This window comes from Mirounga leonina, unplaced genomic scaffold (genome assembly GCF_011800145.1).
Source record: "Mirounga leonina isolate KUSES-001 unplaced genomic scaffold, KU_Mleo_1.0 Mir_168, whole genome shotgun sequence".
Lineage (NCBI taxonomy): Eukaryota > Metazoa > Chordata > Mammalia > Carnivora > Phocidae > Mirounga > Mirounga leonina.
In genome coordinates this window covers 33,277,987-33,287,671 of record NW_023270426.1, presented here as the reverse complement: position 1 = coordinate 33,287,671, position 9,685 = coordinate 33,277,987, and positions in this window count along the sequence as shown.

Genomic DNA, 9,685 nt, shown 5'->3' with positions numbered 1-9,685 from the left:
AAGAGCTCAGGGCTCCTTTCTTCAGCCGTGAGCTCTCTCCACTCATCCACACTTGGCCATATTATAAATGGTCCAGCACCATTTACTGGGCTATTCTATGAATGACTTTAGAAACAAGACTCGCCACTGGAATGGGTCCTATCTATACCTGTGATATCTAATGCATTAGCCAGTAGCCATGGGTTACTTGTGACTACTTTGCATTTGAAATGTGGTTAGTCCAGGGCGCCTGATTGGCTCAGTCATTAAGCATCTGCCTTCGGCTCAGGTCACAATCCCAGATCCTGGGATCGAGCCCCGCATTGGGCTCCCTGCTCGGTGGGAAGCCTGCTTCTCCCTCTCCCACTCCCCCTGCTTGTGTTCCCTCTCTCGCTGTGTCTCTCTCTGTCAAATAAATAAATAAAATCTTTAAAAAAAAAAAAAAAGAAATGTGGCTAGTCCAAAGTGAGATGCATTGTAGGTGTAAAGGGCACCCTGGATCTTGAAGACTCGGGATGCAAAAATAATATAAAATATCTTATTAATATTGTTTATTTTGATTATGTGTTGAAATGGTATTTTGGAAACACTGAGTCAAATAGAATATATTTTTAAATTAAATTTACATATTTCTTTTTACTTTCCTAAGTATGGCTACTTGAAAATGTAAAATTGAGCACATGGCCCTATCTTGTGCTGCTCTACCTTTTGTCCCAACCAGTGCAGGAAAGAGTCTTTTTCCAGTATTCATGAGACAATCTCAATTTGAACATTTTCAGGGAAAGAGAGGTACTCAAGAAGCAGCTGATTCCATGTTTGGATGGCTCCAACAGAAAATACTTTCCACTGAATGAAAACCACAGGTAAAGGAAGAGAAACAGATTAATGAAGTATATATTCTCAGAAGAAGGACTTGAGTTTGATGAATTCTTTACAAGCACCATTGAAAAATGATTTCTCAAGTTACCACTCAATCCAAAACCATACCTAAAAACATGAAAACATGACATCACAAAATAACTAAAATATAAGATCCTTTTTTTTTTAAGATTTATTTATTTGAGAGAGAGCCTGAGCATGGGGTGGGGGGCGTAGGGCAGACAGAGAGGGAAAGAGAGAATCTCTAGCAGACTCCCTGCTGAGCAAGGAGCCCAATGTGGGGCTCAATCTCACAACCCATAGATCATGACCTGAGCTGAAATCAAGAGTTGGACACTTAACTAACTGAGCCACTCTGGCATCCCCATTAAGATCTTTTTTTAATAGGACACAAAACTCAGGAAACATAGTGGAAAAACTATATATATATATAATATGTGTGTATACACATATATGTATTTAGTTTTATACAACTATATATTTATATCTAATATATATTAGATATGTATATATATACATATTTATACACACACACACACAAATACAATCAACTCATCTTTAACAAAGGAGCAAAGGCAATACAATGGAGAAAAGATCATTTTCTCAACAAATGATGATGGCACTGATAAGGAAAATCTGTGTCCTAAGATGGCTGATGGAGCCAGCGAGAGAGTCCCAGTCCTTGCCCCGGGGATCTTCTGGGTTTTTCTCCCTGCCCTGCTTCACGCAGGAGCCAAAAGTGCCAAGTATGCAGAAATAGAAGAGTATAAATTGCCCCCTTTGTTTGTGCTCAGGGCTCAGACCTTCGGAGACCACTCTCCTCTGAGCCTGCTAGCATTACATAAACCTCCTGTACTCCCAAGATCTCCAAGTGTCGCTTGGTTCTTCCATCGGGTGATCCAGTCCAGGTTCTGTAACATTTGGTTCCCTGACTGGGAAACCCAACTGCGCTGGCCCATAGTTGCCACTGGTTTGGGGGCAATGGTGGGGCGGTGACGGATCAAGGGATCGTAACAGAGAAGGCGCACCCTGCCTAATTTTCAGCAGTCTCCCGCCCCGGTCACCTCAGGCCAGCCCTGCTCCACTGTTCCCTCTGGACTCGAGCAGACTTGGCAGGTGAGGACCTGGTCCCAACGTTGGATTCCAGTAAGGCCTGGGGCCCCAGGACCCAGACAGACCCACTCTCACTGGGGTGGAAGGGGAGCCTGATCACCTCCCAGAGACCTCTTAGAGGTCTCACAGGTAGGGATTCCCAGGGAGGGAAGGTAATAACTTCTGGAGTGTGAATGTGTGAGTGAATATGCAGTCCGACCTGGCTTGCTCAAGAGGACTGATTCTGTGACTCCCTTAAGGTCCCTGGAAGCCTATGGAGTCTGAGTGGGCCCGTCTGTGATTCCATGGTGAACGGCACACAGTCTATGGTGGCATCCGAATAGTTTCCAATCATAAGTCACAATGCTGAGACCACTATGGCTAAGCTTCACCTAAGCGTCTTCGGGACATGGCCAGATGGGCATCTGATTGGTCTCCTCACCTCAGGAGGCACCCCGCCTTTGTCTGTCTCTGCACCACCGCACACAGGGACATCACTATGGGGTCAGGGCAGGGTAAACCTACGGTTCTAGAGACCATGATCAAAAATTTCAAGAAGGGGTTTTCAGGAAACTATGGAGTCAGGATGAACCCCAGCAAGTTGTGAACCCTATGTGAATTGGAATGGCCCACCTTTTATGTTGGGTGGCCTTCAGAAGGGACATTGGATATCCCAACAATTTGTCAAGTGTGGCGAGTCGTGAAAGGAGAACCAGGACACCCTGACCAGTTTCCGTACATTGACTCCTGGCTAGGAATTGCTCAGACCCTTCCCCACTGGGTGCAATTCATTTGCAATAGGCAGGGTCAAGCCGGGGTCTTAATCGCCTCATCCAAGTGACCTAAAGAAAATCAGCAAAAGCCCCAGTCTCCACAAATCCTAGCCAGAGATCCCAAGGATGAACCGATCCTGCCCCTACCATACGTAGCTCCAAGACCATCTACACCTGGCCCTTCAGCTTCAGTCACTCTGCCGCCATGAGTTTCACTGGCACCCCAAGGCCCAGAGGATCCACCGGTGCCCCCAGGCCCAGAAGATCCACCAGTGCCCCCAGGCCCAAAGGATCCACTTTCTCCAGGACCAGCAGCCAGGCTGTGCCCAAGGCCAGGCACAAGCATCTTCCAAATGCCAGTATGAGAGACGCGGGAACCCGAAAGGCGCGATGAAGATGGGACGGTCCGACCCAGCCGTTCCATGCTGTATTATCAGCCCTTCTCCACCACCGACCTCCTCAACTGGAAACATAACACCCCATCCTACTCTGAGAAACCACAGGCCATGGTAGACTTCATAGAATCCCTCTTCCAGACTCATCGGCCAACCGGGGAAGACTGCCAACAGTTATTCCACACCCTGTTTAACACAGAGGAAAGGAGGAGAATAATGAAAGGTGCACGGCAGTACCTGGAAGAGCACGCACCAGCAGGAGTCATTGACCCTGCTGCCTGGGCTAACATGGCTGCACCCAAAGAGCAACCAGCATGGGACTTCACCACAACTGAGGGATAGGCCCACATCCGCCAGTACCAGGAAGCCCTCCTCCAGGGAATCCAGGCAGGAGCTAAGAAACCCATGAACATGAAAAAGGTATCCTCGGTCACTCAACAACCAGGGGAGTTCCCCAGGGACTACTACAAAAGACTATGTGAAGCCTACAGGATATACACTCCATTTGACCCTGAGGCACAGGAAAGCCAACAGATGGTAAACACCTCCTTCATGGCTCAGGCTGCCCCAGACATCAGAAAAAAACTTCAGAAACTAGAGGGTTTCACTGGGATGAACATCACCCAGCTAATAGAGATTGCCAATAAGGTCTACATGAACAGGGAGGTCGGCGCCAAACAGGAAGCCGACAAAAAGATGAAAAAGAAAGCCAGCCTCCTCGCCACCTCCCTGAAAGAAAAGGGCAACACAAAGGCAGGAAGACCCCTACCACCAAAAAGGGGGAGACCCAGAACCCCTTTGGCAAGGGATCAATGTGCCTACTGTAAGGAGAAAGGGCATTGGAAAAATGGATGTCCCAATCAGGGAAAGGCTCAGAAGCCCAGCTGCTACAAAGAAGAACCCTGAGAGGAGGACCTCATTCATAGGCCTTGCAGGAATGGACTCAGACTGAGGGGGACTGGGTTCTTTCCTCCTTGGCCCCCAAGATCCCATGGTCAGAATGAAGGTGGGGGGTCAACCAGTGACTTTTATGGTTGATACTGGGGCTGAGTACTTCGCTGTCACCTCCCCAGTGGCACCTTTCAGCAAAAGGACTGCAACCACCCTTGGGGCCACTGGGATGCGGGCAATACAACAGCCCTTTTGCCAGGCTCTCCAGTGCAAACTTGGGAGCCACAAGGTCCGACATAAATTCCTTTATCTGCCTGATTGCCCCATCCCTCTCCTGTGCCGAGACATACTTTCCAAGCTTAGGGCTCAGATAACCTTTGAGCCCACTGGACACACTAGCCTCCAACTGAACCCAAGGCAAGAGGAGACGGGGTCTCTAATACTAGCAATTACCATGCCAAGGGAAGAAGAATGGAGGCTATTCTGTGCCCAGGCCCAACCGAGCAGCCTGCCAGAGTTCAGACTCTCCTTCCCTTCAGTACGGGCTGAAAACAACCCACCTGGACTAGCCCAGAATCAGGCCCCTATCATTGTTGAATTGATCCCAGGAGCCCAACCTCAAAGGCAAAGGCAATACCCCCTTCCACAAGAAGCTAAGATTGGCGTCCAAGAACATCTGACCAAACTCAAAGAAGCAGGTATTCTAGTCGAGTGCCAGTCGGCCTGGAATACCCCACTCCTGCCAGTCAAGAAGCCAGGAAGGAGATACCAACCAGTCAAGACCTGCAGGCCATCAACAAGGTGACCATCTCTCTGCACCCAGCAGTCCCGACTCTATACACCCTCCTCGGCCAAATCCCAGGGTCGGCCAGATGGTTCACTTGCCTAGATTTGAAGGATGCCTTCTGCCTCCACTTAGCTCCCCAGAGCCAGCCACTATTTGCCTTTGAATGGTCTGAACCTGATACAGGGCGCCAGATGCAACTGACTTGGACACGCCTCCCGCAGGGGTTTAAAAGCTCACCAACCCTCTTTGGGGAAGCACTGGCCGCGGACCTCGTCAGCTTCCAGATAGGCCACACAATGCACCCTCTTCCAGTATGTGGATGACCTCCTCCTCACCAGTGACACACAAGAAGACTGCACAAAATGCACAAAGGCCCTCCTACAGCTCCTGTCAGACTTGGGATACCGAGCCTCATGGAAGAAGGCACAAATCTGCCAACAACAGGTCCGCTACCTTGGTTTCCTCCTCACCCAAGGGAAAAGAGAACTAGGGCCAGAGAGGAAAAGGGTCATCATCTCCCTGCCACAGCCCCAGACAAAAAGGGGCCTATGAGAATTCCTGGGGGCTGCAGGATTCTGCCACATCTGGATCCCTGAGTTCTCAGCAAGAGCAAGACCCCTTTATGATCTCTTAGGGGGACCAGATTACCCCCTGCCTGGACTGAGGAAGCAGAAGCCACTTTCACAGAGATAAAGACCGCCCTGGAGCGGGCTCCAGCTCTGGACCTACCAGATGTAGAAAAACCCTTCAGTCTCTTTGTGCATGAAAAGGAAAAAATAGCGCTCGGGGCACTCACCCAGACTGTTGGACCCTGGCAATGGCCAGTTGCTTACCTGTCAAAGAAGCTGGACCCCATGGCAGCAGGATGGCCACCATGCCTCAGGGCGCTGGCAGCCACAGTCCTGCTCATCAAGGAGGCAGACAAACTTACTCTGGGGCAAGAACTTAACATCAAGTTCCCTCATGCAGTTGTGTCCCTCATGAACACACAGGGACACCACTTCCTTTCCAACTCTCGGCTAGCACAATAAGTCCTAGAAGCTAAGGCATTACCAGCTGGATGGTCAGCTCAATGGGCTGAATTGTATGTCTTAGTCTGAACCCTCACCCTCAGTGAAGGCAAGCGAGTCAACATCTATACTGACTCTCAGTACACCTTTGCTACTGTAGATATACATGGAGCCATCTATAAGGAAAGGGGCCTCCTAACCGCAGCAGGAAAAGCTATCAAGAATAAGGAGGAGATACTGAGACTCCTCGAAGCCATCTGGCTTCCAAAGGAAGTAGCAATCCTGCACTGTAAAGGACACCAGAAAGGAGACGACCCCATAGCGCAGTGAAATCATCTGGCAGATAAGGCAGCCAAGACCGCAGCCAGTGAGGAAGATTGGAAGAAAGCTCATCATTCGGACAAGGAGCTGCGCCAGTGGAGAGTCCAACCAGACTTCACGACCTGCTCACCTGGCTCTCATTGGTGTGATTTCCCTCATCTTGGGAGTTGGACTCTACACTGTTGCCCCTCCTTACTGGACTTTCCCCAGAGGCTTCTACCTAAGGTCATAGATCCCACTTTTACTGGCCCTCTCCTGTCTACTCCTGAGCCATTTCACCATGGTTTTCCTGGCCCCAGTCAGTCCTGGTCTTCTGCTACTTGGTGTGCTGTTAAGTTTATGATTAAGTCCGTGCTCGCCCCAAGCCTTGCAGGCAACCCTCAGAGTCAAACAGAATGATGCCCTCTAAACTAGGTGTTTAAAGGGGCATCAAAGGGGGGGAATGATAAGGAAAATCTGTGTCCTAAGATAGCTGACTGAGGCAGTGAGAGAGTCCCAGTCCTTGCCCTGGGGATCTTCCGGGTTCTTCTCCCTGCTCTGCTTCCCGTGCACACCAATCTGGGTTCTTCTCCCTGCCCCAATTCACGCACGTTCCAAAAGTGCCAAGTATGCAGAAATAGAAGTGTATAAATTGCCCCCTTTGTTTGTGCTCAGGGCTCAGACCTTCGGAGACCACTCTCCTCTGAGCCTGTCAGTGTTAGATAAACCTCTTATCCTCCAAGATCTCCAAGTGCCGCTTGGTTCTTCCATCGGGCGATCCAGTCCAGGTTCCATAACAGAACAACTGGACATCAACATGAGAAAAAAATAAATTTAGACACAGACTTTATACTCATCACAAAAGCAAACTCAAAATGGATCACAGACTTAAATATAAAACACAGAATGACAGACACACAAAAGACACATCTACCAAAAGACTATTATCCAAAATACACAAAGAATTCTTAAAATTCAAAATTAAGAAAACAAACAACCTAATTTAAAAATGGGTCAAATACCTTAACAGGTATTTGTTAAATTCATAACCTCATCAAAGTAGATATTCATGTGATAAATAAGCATATGAAAAGATTCTCTACATCATATGCCATCAGGGAAATGCAAATTAAAACCAGGAGATACCACTATACACTTACTTGAATTGTCAAAATTCAAAACAGTGACAATACTCAACACTGGCAAGAATGTGGAGCAACAAGAACTCTCATTTATTGTTGGTGGGAATGCAAAATGGTACAGCCACTTTGAAAGACAATTTGGCAGTTTCTAACAAACTAGACATACTTTTCCTACATGGTCCAGCAATTGTATTCATTGGTATTTACCCAAATGAGTTGAAAACTTTTATCCACACAAAACCTACACAAAAATGTTTATAGCAGCTTTACTTATAATTGCCAAAATTGGAAGCATCCAAGATGTCCATCAGTAGGCGAATGACAAATAAACTGTCGTATATCCAGACAATGGAATATTATTCAGCACTAAAAAGAACAGAAATATCAAGCCATGAAAAGACATGGAGGACCCTTAAATGCGTATTACTAAGTAAAAGAAGCTAATCTTGGAATTACAGGATTCCAACTCTATGACATTCTAGGAAAGGCAAAGCTATGGAGATAATAAGAGGATCAGGGGTTTGGAGGAAGAGAAGGATAAATAGGTGAAACACAGAGGATTTTTAGGGCAGTGAAACTACTCTGTATGATACTATGATGGTGGATACATGTCACTACACATTTGTCAAAACCCCCAGGATGTACAATATCAAGACTGAACCTAATGTAAACTATGGGTGATGATGCTTTATTAATGTAGATTCATCAGTTACAACAAATGTACCACTCTGATGGGAGGTATTAGTAGTGGAGTAGGCTGTGTATATGTGGTGGCAGGGAATATATGGAAAATCTTCACACCTTCCACTAAATTTTTCTGTGAATCTAAAACTGCTCTAAAAGCTTATTTTTTTAATTGCAATTATAAAAATTAAGAAGACAGGTTTTAATAATTAACTTTATGTGTCAACTTCACTGGGCCATGAAGTGCCCAGATATTTGGTCAAACATTATTTTGGGTGTGTCTGTAGGGTGTTTTTGGATGAGAGTAACATCTGAATTGGTAAACTCAGTTTACCAAACCACTTTACTCGTAAAGCGGATTGCCCTCCTTAAGGTAGGAAGTCCTCATTCAATCAGTTGAAGGCCTAAAGAGAACAAAGAGGTCAACCTTACCACAAATAAGGGGAATGCCTCCTAGCTGACTGTTTGAGCTAGACACTGGTCTCTTCCAGCCTTTAGTCTCAGACTGAAATGTCAGCTCTTATTGGGTCTTGCTGACCGCAGATCTTGGGACTTGTCAACCCCCATAACCATGTGAGACAAGTCCTTATAAGAAATAATTATAATTCCCTGTATTATATCCTATTGGAGAACAACTATACATTGAATTGTCATACAAGAGACTTCGTTAAATGAAAAAAAATTTAAAGTAGACTCATATGTATATAAAAAGGAAAGAAGAAAAAGAAAGAAAAAAGAAAATAAATCAAAAATGAAAATAAAAACAAGATCGTTATCCAAATAGTGTTGTTTGTACACAGAATACCTCCAGAAAACAGAGCAAGAAACAGGTAACAGTAATGACCTCAGGAGAGGGAAATTAGGAGTCTGAGCAATGGGTGTGTAGAAAACACAGTTTTCACATTATGCTTTTTGGTAGCTCTTTGGTTATTTTTCTTTGAACATGTGTTTTCCATTCATATAAATACATTTTGGAATTTAAAATCACCTTGACTTGGGGCACCTGGGTGGCTCAGTTGGTTGGGCCTCCAACTCTTTTTTTTTTTTTTTTTTTTTGACAGAGAGAGACACAATGAGAGAGGAAGCACAGGCAGGGGGAGTGGGAGAGGGAGAAGCAGGCTTCCTGTTGAGCAGGGAGCCCGATGTGGGACTCGATCCCAGGACCCTGGGACCATGACCTGAGCCGAAGGCAGACACTTAACAACTGAGCCACCCAGGCGCCCCTGGGCCTCCAACTCTTGATTTTTGCTCAGGTCATGATCTCAGCTCGGGTCATGATCTCAGGGTCATGAACTGAGCCCTGCCTTGGGCTCCCTGCCCCGCTGGGATTCTCTCTCTCTCTCAAAAAAAAAATAAAATAAAAAATAAAAATTACCTTGCCTTGACTAAAAATTCCTGTCAAAACTTAAGAACAGACATTTTAAGGAAAACTCTTCAGCTTCTGAGCTTGAACGGGGAGTAGCTGGCCAGAGTTTTGCAGCATACGGTGATATTTTGGTGCCTTGCATGTTGGCTTTAAGGCTCAGTCCATGTATGAAAGGACGTCAGCAATGACTAACCTTGAGGACTAAAGGAAGGATACCATCCAACACCACCTTCCCAGAATCACACTCTAACCAGGTTCACCCCTGACCTTCTCTACAGGAAGGTGGATGGCAGGGGGACAAGCCCCAGAGCTAAGCTGCAGATGGGATCATGAGCTCCTTCACTCTCCCCTTAGACAAATATGACATGAGTCCCCAGGAGGGCAGCC